This window comes from Mastigoproctus giganteus, chromosome 1 (assembly GCF_048544385.1).
Source record: "Mastigoproctus giganteus isolate SK-2022 chromosome 1, ASM4854438v1, whole genome shotgun sequence".
Classification (NCBI taxonomy): domain Eukaryota; kingdom Metazoa; phylum Arthropoda; class Arachnida; order Uropygi; family Thelyphonidae; genus Mastigoproctus; species Mastigoproctus giganteus.
In genome coordinates, this window is record NC_143575.1 from 76586453 (window position 1) to 76606245 (window position 19793).

At 36.0% G+C, this 19793-nt stretch overlaps 1 protein-coding gene across 5 annotated transcripts in view; it reads left to right on the plus strand.

Moving 5' to 3' along the window:
- Mctp (multiple C2 domain and transmembrane region protein) overlaps positions 1-19793 on the plus strand; it is a 690267-nt gene that overhangs the window by 186339 nt on the left and 484135 nt on the right. Inside the window, exon 1 of one of the 5 annotated variants that reach the window (XM_090373462.1) lies at positions 17840-17954. The exons of 3 other annotated variants lie outside the window; for them this stretch is intronic. The gene's annotated coding sequence lies outside the window, so the exon portion shown is untranslated. Of the gene's footprint in view, positions 1-17839; positions 17955-19793 lie in introns of those variants that run through there. One more of the 5 variants, XM_090373470.1, reaches the window with a different exon arrangement.

The window sequence follows — 19793 nt, forward strand, 5'->3', positions numbered from 1 at the left end:
CCCGTAACTTGAATTTATGTCCCCTAGTTCTAGCATCATTTATAATCTTGAAAATTTCGTCCTCATTCATTTTACTGATGCCTCTCAGAGCCTTAAACACCTGAATCAAATCTCCTCTAAGGTGTCTAGTTTCCAAACTTTGCAACCCACATATTCCAAGTCTTTCTTCATAAGGACGCCCTTTTGCCGATCTCACCAGGCTAGTTACCCGTCTTTGCGCCCTTTCAAGAAGAACAATGTCTTTCTTTAGGTGCGGTCTCCATACTTGAACACAGTATTCCAAGTGTGGTCTAACAAAAGCCTTATATAATGGGATTATCACGTCCCTATCTCTACTTGCAAAAGTTCGATAGGACACCATGGGCCTTCCTTGCAACCTGTTTACAATGCTCAGAGAATTTCATGTTTGACCGTATCGTAACACCCAAGTCCCTTTGCTCCAGTACTAGGTTTAGTTGAACTCCACCAAGTGAATAGATTATTTTGAGATTACTGTGTCCTAGGTGTTAATACCTTACACTTTGTTGGATTAAAGCATAGCTGCCATTTTTCTGACCATTCCTGAAGTCTATCTAGGTTTCTCTGAAGAAGCTCAGCTTGACAGTGATTATTAACTACTCTACCAATTTTAACATCATCTGCAAATTTAGACATCACGCCCTCTATCCCTTCAGCGATGTCGTTTATGAAAATTAAAAACAACAGTGGTCCTAATATTGATCCTTGGGGAACCCCACTTCTTACATCAACCCAATCTGAGGAATAGCCATTTATCACAACCCTCTGACTCCTGCCCTGAAGCCATCCTACTATCCATCTAAGGATTTTCCCAGTGATTCCAACTTGTTCCAGCTTATAAAGCAACAGCTCATGTGGGACTGAGTCAAAAGCTTTGCGGAAATATAAATAAATAATGTCGAAATTATTCCCCAAATCCAGCTTGTGAGTGATCCTTTCAAAATAGCGAACCAGATTTGTTAAACATGATTTTCCCTTTACAAAACCATGCTGACTATCCTTGAGAATTTCAATTCTATCCAAAGGCAATGATCAAGGGTTCCTGAAATCCACCCTTGATCATTGCCTCCATGATTTTCCCTACTACTGAAGTCAGACTGACAGGTCGATAATTTTCCACTTCACTCTTAGAGCCACCCTTATGTATGGGAGATACATTTGCACTTTTCCAATCCAAGGGAATCTCCCCAGAGTCTAGTGATGCTCGCATAATTAGCCTAAATGGTTCAATGCACTCGCTTGCCGCCTCCCTTAAGATTATAGGGTATATTCCATCAACTCCAGGAGCCTTACTTGTCTGTAGGCTGGAAACTGGAAAGTTTTTTTTTTTTTTTTTTTTTTTTTTTCATTAAATAATCTTGCGAAATTTCAATATCATTAATTACATATTTTTCAACTTCGCGCCCACAATTTCCCATTGCCACAAAAGGTTTTTCATTTGTAAAATGTAAAATAAAATGACTACTAGATATGAACTTCTTTGACCTTTATGCGGTCATCCCGGATTATAAATAGAAAATTTATTTTATTTATTTAAATTTATCGCCTGCTCCAGTTTTCTCTTGGTAGTAATCATTTCATTACCTTTCTTGCATTTGTTCAACAGTGTTACAAATTCCTAACGAATTTTGTTTGTGTGTAATTAATTTTTTAATACATGCGGTCTTACACACTGCACTCTATAATATTTGAGTATATAATAATTAGTTATTCGTGATGTGTAATTAATTTTTTTTTAGTCTGTAAATATTTTTATTATTGCGCGTATTTCTGTTTCTTTAATTTTTTAAAAATTGGTAATATTTAATCGTTTGAAGTTTCGATAAAATTTCAAAATGTTTTTTATTTTTTTTTTGATTTTTTATATGAATACCTTCCTTAAATGAAATTAAAAAGAATTAAATATTTTTTTTATAAAAGATGTCGTTTTATATACAGTAGTTAAAAATATATCTGTATTGTATCGAACAATTTTTTTTTCAAACAAAACCTGCAAACATTTATATACATACAAATGTATAAAGCCCCCAAAACTAGAATTTTGTGAGGCGTTATGAGAAGGTTTACAAGCTTTGCTATAGCGGACACCTTAGAAATGTTAGCCATCACGAAAAAAAAAAAAAAAATTGCGCAGTGTTTTGGTGCATTCAGAGTCCAAATTTATTTATTATTTTTTTTTAGAGAACGGTCAAAGAAAAGATACTGTCTGCCAAACACTGGGTAAGCTTAACAGGGCTATCAAAAAAAAAAAAAAAAAAAAAAAAAAGAAGCTGTCTCTTAACATCTAACAGGAAATAAATCACATAACATCATGATATTCAGGAATAACTCTGATGGCGAGTTTTACCTCATCCTTCCCATAGTTAGACTTGGCTCCGTCTGATTGTTTTCATTTGTGCAAACAGAAATGTAGAAATATATGTATCTTTGTGGAAAACTAAGTAATGAGATGAAAAAGACTGACAGACAGATAGGAAAAGTTCTTTTCTGAGGGGAGGAAAAAAATTTTCGCAAGTTTCCTTGTCCACAATCTTATAAATTACGTGAGTTAGGCCGGATAGTGCATTTTAGCGAAGGAAAGTTTTTTCGTAGAGTTAGATGAAATAATCTAATTGTTTTAAGCATAAATTAACTTACTCGTGAAATTTTCACTCTTCCCCCACCCCTCTCGCCGATCTGCAGTGGAAAAGGTTATTTGTTATTTGGTTTTTAGGAGCATTAGCAACTAAGGCCATATTGCTCCGGGATATGCGGTGGTAATTCCCTGACCTTTCCGCATCCTCCGTATTTGGTGGTGACGGGCTCGAACTCCGGTCTAATCAAGATGCGTGTGCTACGCACTGCTGCTCCTTCCCACCTGGCTACGGAGGCGCAGTGGAAAAGGAAGAGATTAATTATATCTCGGAAATCTGAATGGACGAAGTCCTGTTTTAGATGGAAAGATGCCAGTGTCAGAATAAGCGTCTGGTGCTCCACCCTATTTCATGGATATAATTTAAAATGAATGTAACTAAATGTACGCCCAGTTCTGTTTTTAATACTTAATACACAAGTGTAGCACGCCAAACATTGAGTCACGCTAGCGCTAGTCATATTCTCTAGATTAACGATATTTAATGAATCAGATCAGAAACTGAACATTTACATAGCGTCCCATAAATGCTGGTACGGTAGGATTTCTATAGTTGATCATATTTGGAGTGGCGAAAATCCAGCCCACATAAAGTATCTCCACTTGTCCTTTTACACCAAATTCGGTTTGTAATTTCTGTTGATTTCGAAGAAGTATTTAGTTTATATTTGTGCTTTTTTAACTCTCGTACAAGTCTGTCTGGTTAATTTATATCTTTACATTACTAGGTTATTCTGCCATCGTTGCCACCGCTGTAGATGTCTGAATATTTCATTATTGGTGAATTAGTCCAGCCCATTTTCATTCTACCTTTTACACCTTTATCACAATTTAGTATGACAAGCATTGTAATTTCGCTAATGGCATAACAAAAGACTATTGCCCTTCCAGTAAACTCATTACTGCAATTTCCTACTCTGAATATTAGAGTTCTATTGACATCAATTTTTCATAGACACCATAACGCTATTGTTTTGACCAAACAGGATTTTAAGCTTCCCCCCCCCCTCTTCAAACTGTGGTTTGATTTCAAGAAGTCCACGCTCACTTGTATCGATCCGTAGAATTATATGTGAATACTCAGATTATTTTTGAATTTGATTTTGTGTGGTAGAACGTTGTGCTCAAAACTGGAGAAACTTTTTTTTCTTTCCCCAACCAGTTATTTATATTGCAATGTCAATGCGATTTTGCCTGCATGTGAAGAGAGAAGCAGTTTTTAAATATCGCTACAACCTAGGCAAAAATTAAATAACGATCTATGTGTTTTGAGGAACGTCACCATGTAGCATTTAAAACTTTTTTAAAGAAAGTTGGGCACATGTCCGGTGCCCAACTTTTTTATACTTTTTTTTTTATACATTTTTTATAATTTTTTTTTTTAATCACAACGAAAAGGAGCTTTGACACCATCTCCTCCATATTTAACAGCGTTAGACTTTTTGAGCGGTATTTTATAAAGTTGGAGATTTTTAACGAGAAGTTACGGGCATATAAGATTTGAAACCTTAAATTGAAAAGAAAACGAAAAATTAACCCCAAAGATGTTACTAAACTGTTTCGCAATGCAACCGGCTGATTTAAAAATGGTCATTTCTTTGTTTTCTTGAATTTCTATCAAAATTTCACAAAACATTTACTTATAAAGTAAATAAGTCCGTTGCCTGTTTTAACGACAGCTGAAAAAACATCTGCAAAACTCTGTTAAAGCCCAATTAATAGTTTAAAAATGTATAAATACTGAATAAAGCCCAAGTTTAAAATAACCTGGTATACATCCAGTTCTTACTGCATACATCACATTACTCCCAATATTATCACTGCAGTTTTTAATAACCCACTATAGCGAAAATTTGCATATTTTCCTATATTTAAATGTTAATAAACTGACAGTATACATTAAATAATGCTGGCTAGCGAACTTCTTGTTGAAAACGGCAATCACTCGCAAAAAAAACAAACAAATCTCTATTCGAAAAATCCATAAAACAGATAAGCCCCCACCCCCAAACTTCGCTACTTATTATGTCGCAATATCTATTTAAACCCGACAGTGGTAACACCCCAAACTCTAACAAAGATGGTTACGGGGAGTTGAATGCCATCTGAGGAAAGCTTCAGCTAAACTGCTGGAGCATGTCAAGATAAACAGATCCTGCCACTGTGCAAAGAAAATTTACTATGAACTTGATTTCCTCCCCTCCCCCAATATCCATGCAGATGTTAACTTCGGTTGAATCTCTTCCATTCCTATAACTTAGATTGATTTTAGCTAATTCATATGTAGCAATTAAGTCGATTAGCTTGTTGCACACGTTTGAAAATCACCTGATTACTGAAGAGAATTTAGTCCATTAAAAGTTTTTAATTTGTTCAACACTTCCAAGCACACGGCGGCTCGTGTGAGATGATCATTTTGTGCATATTTACGAAATGTTTAATCAGGCCATTTGAAAAGTTTATAACGGCTAATTGATATGCGTCCCGTTTAATTGAATTGAAAGTAAGAACGGAGTTAAAGGTTTTATTCGCTAGAAAGGCTTTTAAACTCACTTATCTGGTGAAGACGAAGATTAATTGCCAAACCAAACACGAAAAATATTTCCTTCGACCATAGCGAGGGCGTGAATTATTTATTTTTTTTTTTTTTGTATTATCTTTACTAATCGCTTTATCCTCACTGCCTGTCTTGGATTCTAAGCAGGTAACGCATTCACATTCGTCCATTAATGTCCCTGAAAAAAAAATTTTTTTATCAAAGTAATGTGTTTTTTTTTTTTTTTATTTTGTTAAGTTTTTGTATATATTTCAGACCAATTTTGAAAGCACTGTAACATGTAAAATAAGCTAGAAAATTAAGTCGAGTAGAAAGCGAAATATTCGCTGGAAAATACAACCCTCTGGTATGATCTGCATCGATTTATCTTGAATATTTCTGAAATGACAGATTCGTTCCTTTTAGTGATATTCCTTTACTATAAATGCGTTCTCTGACACTTTTCGAAGTGTTTCTGTATGCTTTACACCCCATGCAGACAATCAAACAATTGTTTGTCTGCATCGGTTGACCATGCCTGTAATATTCCATTAACATGTGTGTGCGACTTTCTTTGAAATTTAGTGATCAGTTTGCATCCCGAAGTAAGAAATAATTACCCAGTGCAATCAAGGAGTGTTGCTTGAACATTGCGCAGCTTGCATGCAGATAAGGTGATATTCATTAATGATGCTAAATATTTATGAAGTTCGAGAATGGAAGAGCTTTTATTCAGAAAGCAGATATTTTACTTAATAAAAGGTGGAATTTAGTACGTTCTAAAAGAAAGTAATGCACAAAGAAACGATGCGTCCTTCAGAAAATCTTCAGAAAAAATGACGCTGAGAAAATCACTCCGATGACAGAACAGATTAAATGCTTGAAGGCATAATGCGATGGAGAAGGGGTTTACAGAGTGAAGGGTGTTGAGAGAGAAGAAAACTAACCGGAATAAATCGAAAACTATGCTACTGGGAATAGTGCCAATATTGCAAAGCTTCCTAAAACAGATAAAATACTACGAAACAACAACGAATAGTAATAAGTCCTTGGATGAATGGAAAGACTGTAGAAAAGTAATATCGCAGGAATGGAGAAATAGCAAAAAAGTTCTGAGCAATTCGAACTTGTTTGAAAGAACTATTATAGCTTACTTCACACGTATTTCAACATGATGAATAATAGAGCTTATTTCATGTCTCAAAATGACAGATTGAAAAGAGAGTGGACTTTGTCAAGGGGATTCTTATCCCCTCTACGCTGTTAATTCCGTTGGTATCAAATATAAACCCAAAAGTTCTAAATGGTAATGTTTCATAATTTGAAGGGTGACAACTTGAAACAAGATGATTGACAATAAAAATAACCCGAATAAGTGGGATATTCTCGAATCCCCCCCCCCTGTGTATACTAAAGAGCATCATCATCATAGGTTGCCGTCCCATCTGCGGTTGGCGATCAGCATCGATTGTAAACATCACGAAATAATTGTTCCACAGTTTTGCGTGTCCACTTCAAATTATCAAGCCATGATATTCTTCTTCCTCTCACCATTAAACCAATGATTTGTAAAGCATAGGTCTTCTAAATAGATACTTTTAACTCGAGTAGCAGCTGTGGGGGGGGGGTTATTTTATATCTTTATACTATCTTTATACCTTTATTTTATTCACCTTTCCTTTCCCCCACTTTCGCATCTGACTTGTGTACCTCACAGAAGAAATCAGGCTCTAGAGAGTTTCTATATTGAGTATATTCCTCCTTCGGATTTGGCTGGGTGTTCAAAATGACTAAATACAACTTCATGTAAGGCTATATACAAATTGTTTGTTTATTACACATATTTACAGAAAGGAAAATGATCAGTATTCAAGCACATATTACAACTTGATAGCACAATCTATATGGTACATGGTATGGATTAATTGGTCATGTTAATTTACATTCATGTACATCGCCTTTCTCTTTACCACAAGGCTATTAACACTTTCATGAATTTAATTTATACTAACTTCTCTAAAGTAAATCAATTTTTTTTTTAATGGATCAAACTCAGTTTCCACATTCAAATCTTCTTTTTATACAATACTTCTTTCTTATTTAGCGATACTAATGACAGATTTACGTTGATACAATAGAAACCATCCTTTAAACTAGCATTAATCTTATTTATCTGGTTTATACCAGCACTAGACAAAAAAACTTCCGACTTGGTCACCACATTACATCTGGATCATCCTATATGATAGCATTCATCTCTATTATCCCCTTTAATTACCCCGTCCAAAATTTTTACTTTACATCCATTTATTCAAAAGTAAATCCACCATATCTATATATTCTCCGTTCATTACCTTATTCCAACAACATTATTCTACTTATTTACATTTATATGCATACACCTCCCCTAGTAATTCTCTTAACTTTTTTCTATAGTACTTTAAATTTGTAAAGGAGTACTTATGCTATCAAGGCACTTACTTCTAGTGACTAGCGGGACGTCTCCGTTAGGGCCTTCCGTTTTTCCTTATTTAGGACTGCTATCCTCCGCCATCAAGAGCAACATCTTACGGCTTCCGGGGAAATATCGTATGGACTGTAGGACTGCTACACAGCTTTCGGGATCTGCTACTCTGCCTGTCGGATACGCTCCTTCTGTTTCAGGGCTGCTACTTCTTTTCCGGGCCTGCTATGTTCTGTTCCAGGCCTGCTATTTGCCTTCCAAGACCTTTCCTGGGTATCATAGCCTTCATCGGTGGACCTTGGTCATCTGTGGAAGTCTCCTTCTCTCACTTTACTAATTTTTGCAAACTCCCTGACATTCCGATAACCTCACTTTTTCATTATTTCGCGCCGACCACCTCCTCATTATACTTCTCTTAAAAACCTTTTCAAAACTCCTTCATCCTTTTTTCTTTTTTTATAATTTTCCCGCGCGCTCTCTTTTTGTTCCCCGAACTCTATACCGCCCCTCAAGACTGGCACGCCTCCTTTCGGGACTCCAACCAATCCTTCCCTTACTATTTAAATTTACGTTCCGTTTCATTCGCTAATACCTTTCTCCTTAGCGTGTGAACCAACCTCCTTTTCGAACATTCTTATTTTTTTCTTCCCAGGCAGTATGCCCCTTTGATGTTGACCGGCCACCTCCACAAACACTCATTTTCATCTCGCACCTTGCCTTCTAAAGCATCAGAAAATTCACATCTCAGTCAGCCTGACGCCGGTCTTAATTTGGAATCGAACACTGGACGTGCACCCACTTCCTGTTTAGGTCTGAAGGCGTTACAGATCAAAGGAGGCGCTTCGTCTAATCCCGTCTCCCGTCCTATTGTTTGTTCTCGAGCAACCCCTTTCACGCCTATTCACAAATGGGCTCGTTACCTAGTCCTGCTGTCCCTGTTTGCTCTCGTGTATTATGGGAGTTGATAGTTTATCCCTTTGCTACTATTTATTCTAACCCCCAACCCATCCCATCACTAAATTAACTTTCTTCTGATATAATTTTACCTTGCGAAAAACCCACTATCTTTATTTTATTTAATTTGTAACATTTTTCATCTTACACCATCACTATATCTAACGTTTTTCTAATTTATATCTTTGCAAAAAACAACCCCAATATCTTTATTTAAATTAACTTGTAAGATCTTACATCTTACACAGCCATCTCAAACCAATATGGCAGATCAAGATAAAAATATGCCCCTCCTAGTCCGGGTGCCTTCCATTATTATTTGTATCCAATGGTATTTTATGCAAATATTCTACAAGAATATTAATCAAATATTCCATTTATTGTGATATTGTTTCATTTCTTGGTATTGTTTCCATTATATATTTCAGGAAATACAAGTTGACCTGATTCAGCATATCGCAGGATAAGATTTAAAATTCTGCTTTGTATTATGATTTTTTTTAAAGAATAATAAATTTATAACTGTAGAACTAACTGCTATTATTTACTAGCACACATTCTCAAATATCTTTTAAAGTCAAATTTTCAAAAATATTTTAATACCCAGTAAAGGGCAAAATAAGGTTCCAGTTTAACATCCCATGTGGCAAGTTAATTTAATCAGTAAATTCATTTCCTGATGACTTTTTTTAAAAATTTGTCTTTCCTTTATATCACTTAGTTCATTGTTTCTGTCAAAAAAAAAATCAATGAATAGTTGGAAGGAAAAAAATTGCCTTCGTTTGGATACGTATACGTTTACCTACGTATACCGAGAATATTAAAAACACAAATTAAAGTGCTTTTTCTTTTTCCATTATCCTACTGGTTAAACTGTCATCATGGTGCTTACAGTATCCTAATTAACAGGATAAGTTAGACATTTGTGCAAAAGCATCAGTTAATTAATTCGTACTTAAAATTGAACTCATTCAATTTTGGTTAATATCAAAAATTTGATTCCTGGTTTAGACTTTTCAAATGATATATGATTTATCTTTGTTGATACAAAACTCGAGACTAATATCGTACGCTCAGTGATCACTTAATTGTGACCACCTACCTAAAAGGTTGTGCTGAGAAGTTATTAACATTCATTATTCAAGTAAACTGAACACCAGTAAAAACTAGTTAGCTAAGTGTGTTACATTTCAGGCGCTCGATCTTATCAGAAATTGTGACCACCCCATCCGTAATGGACGGGGTGGTTACAATTCAGTGATTGCCGAGTGTATATTCAAGAACGGTTAGATTATTTTATTTTTCATCAACTTTGTTTAAACGTTTGTTAATATTGTTCAGGAATCACTAGAAAAATGTGGCGTATTCGAGGTACAAAAATACGCCACATTTACGAATGTGGCGCAAAAAAATCTTTGTACCACAGTTTTTGTAATGAGGTAAATGCTGCGTATTTCTCTAGCGTATCCCCCTTCAAACAATGATCTTTATACTTGTTCGTAGGAGTGTAGTTTCCAATTTCCATGGAGGATTAAATAAAGACATCTTCAGTCGGGACTTGTAGTTAGCAAATTTCAGGTGGACAGTACGGCGTTTCTCACTTCAGTTAGTTTTACAAATCGTCCTATAAGTGCGCGCACAGACAAAATGCACAGAAGGAGAATACAGAAGACTATGATCGAACAGAATCATTGGATCCTTATGGGATTCTAGAATCTTTGGGCAGGCTGATGCTCTGTTGATCAATGTACTGGAAACTGCGTTCATAGGAACAGAGCCAGTAATTACTCTTCCCACTTATAGCGGGAAGTAAAGGGATACGATTTTTTCCTCCCAAAGTAAACAAGGTGTTAAAAGTTCTCAGGTCGTAAGCATTTTAGATATGAAATCTTTTCAGTAGACACTATTCGAATTCATAATTGTCTTACAGTCATGAGGCTTAGAGACATTGTGTGCAAGAAATGTAAAATTAAGAAACTGACTCAATATCTGCTTCATTACTCTGTTAATAGATGACCACGGAGTTTATCCCCAGCTGTACTGTTTCTTAACGATGTTAATATGAATAGGCCATTAAGGTTTTTAAGTATCTCATGGAGAATCTTTAATAAGCCTTATGAGATGTATTAATGTGATGCCGGAAGCGAACCAGGTTGGTGGTCGCAATTCTCCCAAAGCGAAAACTGCTTTTCGTGATTTAAAATAACCAAAAGTGGAAAGGTTTTTATGTACAACAAAATCTAAAGAGCATTACTGAACGATAAATATCTATGGTAATTAGATTTTTGGATCGGGATTATGAACACAGTTTTTAACCGAGAAGAATACTTGGCTAAGTGGGAGCTGAAGAATTGAGAATGAAACAAAATGTGAGAGTGGAGGGCCGAAGAAATCTCCTCCTTTGAGAAATAAAGGACAAAAAGGATAATAATTAGGAGAATAGTCAAATAGAAATGCCCAACGTGAAGAGGGAGAAGATGCAGAATCTGTTTTAAGAATAATTTTGACGATTTGCATCTTCATGATATTTTCGTATCAGAAGTAATTCAATTCGCTTGTAGATGGCCTATCTCCAAAACCAGCGGCTTCGTCGCTAACTCGATAACAACATTTGTTCCAATTGGTTAAGGTAAAGAATTTTTTTCCCTAGGTTTTTTTCACCTTATCTGTTTCGATCAGTAGATTTAAATAAAACATTAGTTATCTACAATACATTCGAAACTGTTAAAAAAAAAAAATTAAAATTACGATTTTGTTATAGAATACAATCAATACAAAAAAAAAAAAAAAAACAATGTTAAGAATTTCAAGATGCACACTTTTAAATGGAAAGCACCAGCTGTGCACGAATAAGGCTTGCCAGACAACAGCAGGATTTAAAAAAAAAAAAATTGCCTAAGTGAAAAGTTTTCTTGAAGTACAGTAAAGGCGAAGGTGATCATCATTTATCAAAATCGTACCTGGCATAGGAAAACTAGCATTTAAACCATTGTTCTTCTGCTTCTAGTGACCTCTTTTTCGGTAGCCGTTCCTTGACCACATTAATGGTTATAAAGCTTAGTTCTTTGTGCGTGATTTAATTCTTACTGTTTTGTTTTAATTTAACACGCAGAATCAGAATTTGCAATTCGAAAATTATCAACCGAAGTATCCAGAATTAGGTTTGCTTAAACATTTGGAATGTATAGGCTAAAAGCAGTGCTCCTCAAAGTGTGGTCCCCGAACTGTTTGTTACCGGTCCGCGAGGAATTGGAAATTGGTCACGGACGTTACCGGTTTCGATTCTTTCCTGACAATTATTCCGTTACCGGTCCGCAAGATTTGTATTTTACAAAAGTACCGGTCCGCAACGGATTGAAAATAAAAGAAACTTGTCCTTCACCACAGATAGTTTGAGAAGCGCTGAGCTAAAGAATACCTATAAATTTGCTTCGAAGCCCCCCCCCCCCTTCTGCTCGAACCTCAAAAGGATAAAAACTGTAAACATTATAACCGTGGAGACCCGGCCAATCCATTGGTAATAATGTTAAAAACAAGATTCGAATGGGTTCAGTTAAGATCGATTATTTTTGATTAGGAGAAATATCGATATTGAATTCTAGTAGTAAGGGCCAACTGCTTATGCAGTTTAAGCAAAACCCGACAGAAATAAATTTTAAAACATTTTAATTTTATTGCTGTGCTCACTATAAATAATTTTGCTCATCGCGGGATTCAAAGCATTGCGACTGATCCATGAGTGTGAGTGGCCTCTATAATTTTAAAAATGCGTATTTAATGTTTGTGGTTCCAGAATTCAAAGTAATCTTCTGATTGCGATATGAAATTTATAAAAAGTCAAACTAATGCACTTATGGCAGTAGGAAAATGGAATCTGTGGGGAGGGAGAAATAAATAAAACAATGATATTACTTGTCTTATGTTTTTGTTTTGAATTTCTACCCTACTGACGTCTTTAACAGCCCCACATTACACAAATCTGACTGCAATTCACAGAAAATTCTAGGGTGTGTAAAGCGGGCGTTAGCAGAACATTAAAGACATTTATTTAGAAAAAAATTTACAACCTTTAATGACATGACATTATATACAGCATTTACATAAAAGAAACAAATAATTACATACAAGCATACCAATTTCCATGTATTTGAACCATACTACAGTACACTACACTCTCTCTCTCTCTCATCAACTATTCTCAATTTACGAATTATTAACATCAGTTGTATCTTAGTTACTCTTTAGTTACCATCTTAGTCATCCCTCTTTACTCATGAGGGTTCTATATTAATAAAATTTCTCTCTTTACACCTCGTCTGGTATGTTATCTTGTGTTGGCACCTGGCCTAACTTAATGATATAGGTTAACATATCCTTATAGTACTACCCCTATAAATATAATTTCTTTACTAATTCCTTTATGCTATCACTTTCTTTTTATTACCCCTGTACCACCCTTACGTTATTTCATAATCATTAACATTCATAACAAATTATCACAACCTTAGAACTTGCATAATACAACAGGAATGTTCCTTTTTTTAAAAAAAAGGATTATTACTCAATTCCTTACAGAGCTAGGTTATGAGTCCTTGAGTTCAGGATTCAAGAATGAAAAACAGGAACAGACTTACGTTCCGGAATGGCCGCTACTTCCAGTTTCCTTGCTTTCAGGCTTCCTTCGAGGCAGACAAGCTTTCTTCCATTTCTTGGACACACTGCCTTCCGATGCCGGACCAGGCTTTCTTTCTCTCACGTTTTTTTCTTCTTTTTCTTCATCTTGTTATCACGAGATGTGACCTGTGACCACCAAAAAAATCTACTTCAACCCGCAATTCAAGACTTTCTCTTCTTTAGACGACAGAGAAGTCTGACAGAATCGACATTATCTCAAATTACTCCCCCCGAACTTTACTCTTTCCCTCAAGTTTGGAACACCTCCCCCAAGGACTCCAACCAATCCCCATACTGTTTAATTTTTCCATTCCTTCCTCTTTGCTAAAACAACTCACCCCAGCTGTCTCCCTAGCGCACAAGCCAACCCTTCTCTAGAAATTTATTTTTTCACATGGCAGTATGGCCCTTTCATTTTGCCGGTCACCTCCAAAACACTCATTTTCGTGTTCACACCTCTGCTAAATATATCGAGCTTACCCAAATTTATCAGTCGCCCTGACGCTATTTCTTTTTGATGCCAACACTGGATGTCCACTCATTTCCTGTTTACTTTCTAATGATGGCTTAGATCAAAAGAGACGCTTGGCAATCCCATTTCACGGGGCTATTGTTCTTGCTCTCAGCAACCCTTTCACGCCTGTTTGCAAATGGTACTCCCTTCTCTAGTCATTGCGCTGTCTCTGTTCTCTTGTATTATTTAAATTACTTGTTTACCTTTAGCTGCTATTTTAATTCACAAGCCTAAAACTCTCCATTCCTAAATCCAGTGTTCCTTCAAACTTTAACCTTATTCACATTAAAACTAAGAATCCAATCTTAATACTTCTATCTTTAACTTAATACTCGGGCGTTAATGCTAATTCTCACTTTCCATCACCCTTCCTGGATTTATTTTAGCAAAACAAATATTTCTATTTTAATTTGTAAGATCTACATCGTACAAATCCTTGTAAACTGCGAGGGCTGTTCAGGATCTGAAAGCAATGAATACGTTTATATGAATATATTTCCCGAAATCTTGTTTCCGGGTTACAGCCCCCCCCCCTCCAAATCCCTATTGGTCTCTATAGGTAGCCAAACCATACATCAACAGTGTAGGTGAGCAGCTATGAAAGTTTATTATTATTATTCCGGTGTGCGTATTCTAAATTTACTTTGAAATTGGTGTTTTACTGTTCGTAATTCTTGTAAAATTATTGTTAAGAGGAGTTTAGTGAGATGATAATAAATAAATAAAAACCTTAGTTTTTGTGCTGGTAAGTGATGGTGTGCATTTTAAGTGAGAATGGAGGAATGTTCAAACTGAGAAATGAGAGATATGCATGTGATGTATGAAACTGCCGATATCCTGCTGTAACGCTGCCACAGCAGGACGTCGGGACGAGTAGTGACGGTAGTTTAAGCTCAGGTGATAACTTAATGATATAGGTTAACATATCCATCTAGGGTGTGTAAAATTCCAGTGATATTCCAGTATTCTCTCTACCTTGTGAACTCCTGACTTTAATGCGCCCGTCCGGGAGTATAAATATCTATTTCATCATCCAGTCAGGGCACAGGCAACAGTTTACTATTATTGTATCGACAGGAATTATTGCCACCTGCTTAATTGACCCTTTTGTTTTTTCTGGAGGATTAACCGGAGAATCCTGTTACGGTTTTGTACGAAATAATTTACGCGATTTACTGTACTTGTCCCTCTTGCTGTCAGACGTCGTGTGTGTGTTTTATACATGACAGCGCTACGCCGTATGTTAGTCCAGTAACCAGTCTACTTGGATGAACATTCTCTGATAAATCGTTAATTTGTGGATACTCGTTGCATTGTCTGCTCGCTCCTCGTACCTGAATCCATCGATTTTTACCCGTGGGGTATCTGAAATCCATTACGCGACATCCATTGAAAATACTGAAATGCTTCGCCAACGTTTACTGACCGATGCTAGAATTTTCGAACGTGTCAGGCGTGCATTCAAGCAAAGTAAGATGGATAATTGTTGGAACACAAAATAGGCTGTAACTCAGAAACAAAGCGATTTCTGGAATAATGTTTGTTTACACACACACACACACACACACACACACATATATAAACTTTTTTTTCTCACATTGTTTGCAGGTCCTGAATTAATTTTGAAATTATGGCCCACAGTAATGAAAACAACCTGAAATTCTTTTCTTCGGATATTGATGGAACTGTTCTTCGACGATTGACTCTAGTGTTTTTTTTTTTTTTTTTTTTTTTATATGGGGTAAATCGCAAAAGTTTAATGTGACAAATCTGGACCGCACGCAGGGCATTCGAATGCATCCCAGCGATTTTTTTTTTTTAAATCGGAACGTCTTTTGAAATCTAAATCACTGTGTGCTGCTCCTTTTCGTCTACAGTATGTTTTAAATGCCATATGAAATATTAACATGCAACTGTAACAAAGGACAAACAAAACAAAGCAGGTCTTGCTATTACGTGTCGTTTCTCATGTGGTTGCTAAATCATCACCGTATTTAGCAGCCATATGAGCTAGAACTACGGTCAGCTCAAACACGCACCGCTGTATCCTCGCGGAATCGTTGCCATTTCCATTTTAAGTTTTTTCGCCAGTATGGCACTTTGGTTAAGTAGAGTAAATTTCTTTGGAGCCTCCATCCCCGAATTATCAGTATTATTGAAATGACTAAATACGCTCACATACACAGTCTGGGTGATTAGAATAGGAAAAAAATAGCTACGAACAATTGGTTTACTATCCGTGTTATCAGTATGTCCTGTTCCGCATTTAGATTCAAACATCGACAGCATTTGGCAAAAGTCCACTTTTTTCCCCTGGCACTCCCCCTCCCCCGTCTGTCATATGGCTCTTTATCTTCCTGTCTTTATCAAATGAACTTCATTTACTGTTACCAAGAATTCCCATGAATATCCCCATGACAACATTCATCACATTTGGAGGCTTCAAATAAGCAATACCAACTTGTAATGGAACAGTGGCAGTCTGGTGTGTGCAGACACAGTCATCTTACACATTCTTTTCTGCTGAAGGCAGATTTACCCTCGTATGTTCGAAGCAGCGTGACACCATTTTAACCATCAAACACGTGTTACGTATTTACCGATTGTCAGTATTTTATCAACGCCCGCCATTAATGTTTTATCTCTTTTTACCTACTGACTGAGCTTTATACACACAATCATTTTTTATTTCAGAAAGGCTGTCTGAAAATTTTTCGAAATTAGTTTTCTTTATACCCCCCTCCTTTTTTTTTTTATCTGGTTTTATCGAGATATTTGTTTTCAGTGTTTATACATTTTGACTGCATTATGCTTTTGTTTAAAGAATTTTTGGCGTGGTGGTCTATCCTCATGTCACCTATGAATTTTTATCTGTGTTAATATTAGACTTGGCGCATCATGGCATGTGTTGTCAATGCGCCATAAAACAGTCTTATAGCTTATTCTCGCCCCCTACCCCTAACATATTCAACCTGTACACAAACTTTTGTTTTTTTTTTCTCACTATTTGAATACCATTTCTTCTCTCTTCGCCACCAGAACATAAAATTTAAAAAGTTTCTAAAAGTTTCCTTACTCTGTTCACCTAGGCCCAAACAATAAATGGCTTCCGATTACCCCATCTCCCCAACCCTTGATTCCTAATGACCTTTTTTTCCCCCTCCACATCGTCCTCGCATTCCGTGTTGCTGTATAGTATATCCCATCTCTCTTCCTCTCCTTACAGCCTTTTCCTAATGAGATTTCTTTTATTCACAACCTGTAAAGCCTCATCTCCTTGCGTCCCCATTATCGTCATGCCCCACCAATATTACTAACTTCTTAGAATCTTTGTCTTGTACAAGAGAAACAGTCCGTTTTGTCTTCTCGTTGCTTTTCATACTTTAAGAGTGAAGGCAGACTAAGTGAGAGTAATTAAGAACCGAAAGGGGGAAAAAAAAAAACCGACAAAAGAACGGGAAAGACTTGAACTCGCAGTGCACGCCCGATTTCTTAAGCGCTTACTTGCCAAATACCTGTGATGTTTATTTGTGCAAGTTCAAATCATTCGGAGAGGTACGTTTTTCTCAGTGTCTCCCCACCAGATTTAATAGTAACTAATAATATTACTTATGGAGCTAATGTTGAAGGTCAGAATATGTTTGCAGTTCCACATCTAAATTCATATTATTAATATACAGCTGTACGCTGTTGAATTTTCGTACGGTGAGCTGTAAGTTATTTACCCGAGTGTCTCCTGCAATGCAACAGCAATAAAATTGAATCACTATATTTCCCTAGGCTAATAAACAATCATACTCGGCCTTCTCATCCCTTTCATTTCAAACAAGTTTCTGTAGCCTGCGCGTGCACTTGTTTCTTCGTACGGCCTTGAAATACTTCCGTCTCTTTTCTTTCCCCTCCTCCCTTTTTTTTTTCGGCCGGCAGTAGGAAGCGTCACGAAGTATGCGTGTTTGGTGTAATCACATGACACAGTTCAAAGTTGGTGAGAGAGAGAGAGAGAGAGAGAGAGAGAGAGAGAGAGAGAGATGTTCTATCTGTGTTGCTGCATTTTGCACGATATTGAACGTTATAAGGATGAGTGTTTTGTGCAGTATGATTATATTATTAATTCTCTGGCATCACCTGGCGAACATCTCGTCAAAATCTATTGAACTATGAGGTAAATGTTTTAGCGTTAATTTAGTAAGCATTCAAGGACAGCGAATGACTGTTCTGTTGTAGGAAATAGCTAAAATGAAGTGAGGCAGTGGGGTGGACCTGACTGAGCGCTTTTTGGATACTGTTAACATTTTTTTTTTCTTTAAAAAAAAAAAAAAAAGTCATTGAAATGTAACTTATGCGAAATCCCGCTCGCCCTTTTCACTTTTCAATCTATGAACAGTTTATTCACATTGCTATTTTTAAAGATAGTGTTCTCGGAAAGTGTAGGTTTACGAAAGGGTTCAGTGTTTTGGGGCGAGCAGAATGGTTAAATTTAAATAAATCTTTTTGTCCTACCATAAATAGATGAATGCAATGCATTCATAAGAGAAATTCTCTTCACGACACAGAAGATGCCATGGGATTGACAAGCCAAAATAGATAATGAGTAATTGCATTACAGATGTGTATTGATTAATGAAAGCTTGTAGTAGCCAAAAAACTACCTGCTGGAGTCCTAGCGGTTTATTATACATGATGTCCAGTTTAATAACACAACTAGTGAGACCATGAAGGTTACACTATATTTGAGCTCACTGTGTCAAACTTGAATTTACGGAGTCGAAATGTTAATATACATTGACCACATAAGATTAATTAACCATACATTAATATACATTGACCACTTGCGGGACACTCGTGGCCAGATTTACATATAAGCTAAACAAGCTACAACTTAGGGCTTCAAAATACAAGCTCCATCTTAAAAAAAAAAAAAATATCCTTTTTTTAATATTGTCACATGTGAACTTTAAGAGAGAAGGGCCTCATACATGTTATAGCTTAGGGTCACAAGTTTAAATCCGGCCCTGGAGCCGATGCGTGTACTCCAAATTTGAGATAGTTTAGGTTTTTATGGGGTTTCTTTTGTAACAATAATTCAAACTTAGAATTGTTTATTATCAAAATTGTAATCAAAATATTGGTAATTATATTTGTAATATATTCGAATTTGTAACCCTTTCTATTTTTTGTTCCCCCAACAGCATGGTCTGATGATGGGTATCGGTAAGATACCTGAAACGTCACCTTAATGCAGTGGTTTTCGATCTTTTTATGTCCTTAATTTATTTAATTTTGTGGTATTCCTACTCAATTTTTTGCCTGTTAGATCCGAATTATCTCCCTCTATATATAATATTAAAAATGTTATATGATAATTATTATAATTATAAGGATGTACTTTTTTTATAATGAAATAAATACTTAAATTTAATAAAAAAAAAGTTTAACTTAACCCATATTACGTGGCACCCCTGGAATGTCGTTTTGGCACCCCGGTTGAAAACCACTGCCTTAATGTATAGTAGTTTAGGCGAATAGCTTAATTAATAAACTGTATTATTAATTTTACGTGGTGTATAAAATATAGTAATAATCTTAACCTGCACTCTCGCACGATCAGAAACCCCGCACTGGTCAAACAATTTGACGTGTGTGTCTCATTACGAAAAGCATTGCGCGCGACGAAAGATTAAAAAAAAAAAAGTGACTGGTCTAATACGCAATGGTCGCCTTGGTTGAAAATACAGCAACGCAGTATTATGCCTATAAATTACACGGAGTATAATATGAAAGTGCAATAATAAACGCATGGGTAAGTAAAGAAAACGAAGATCCGCAAACAAGTTTCTTTGAAACCTATTCAGTCTCGTTAATAAATATAGCAGTCACAAATTAAACGGTAGAAGGCCGTTTTGAAATACAGTAGTTTAAAAATATGTAAAACTAATTTCAAAAAGTTTGATTTTAACATGTTAACATATGAAATACACTTTTCCTTGCGGACTTTGTTTTT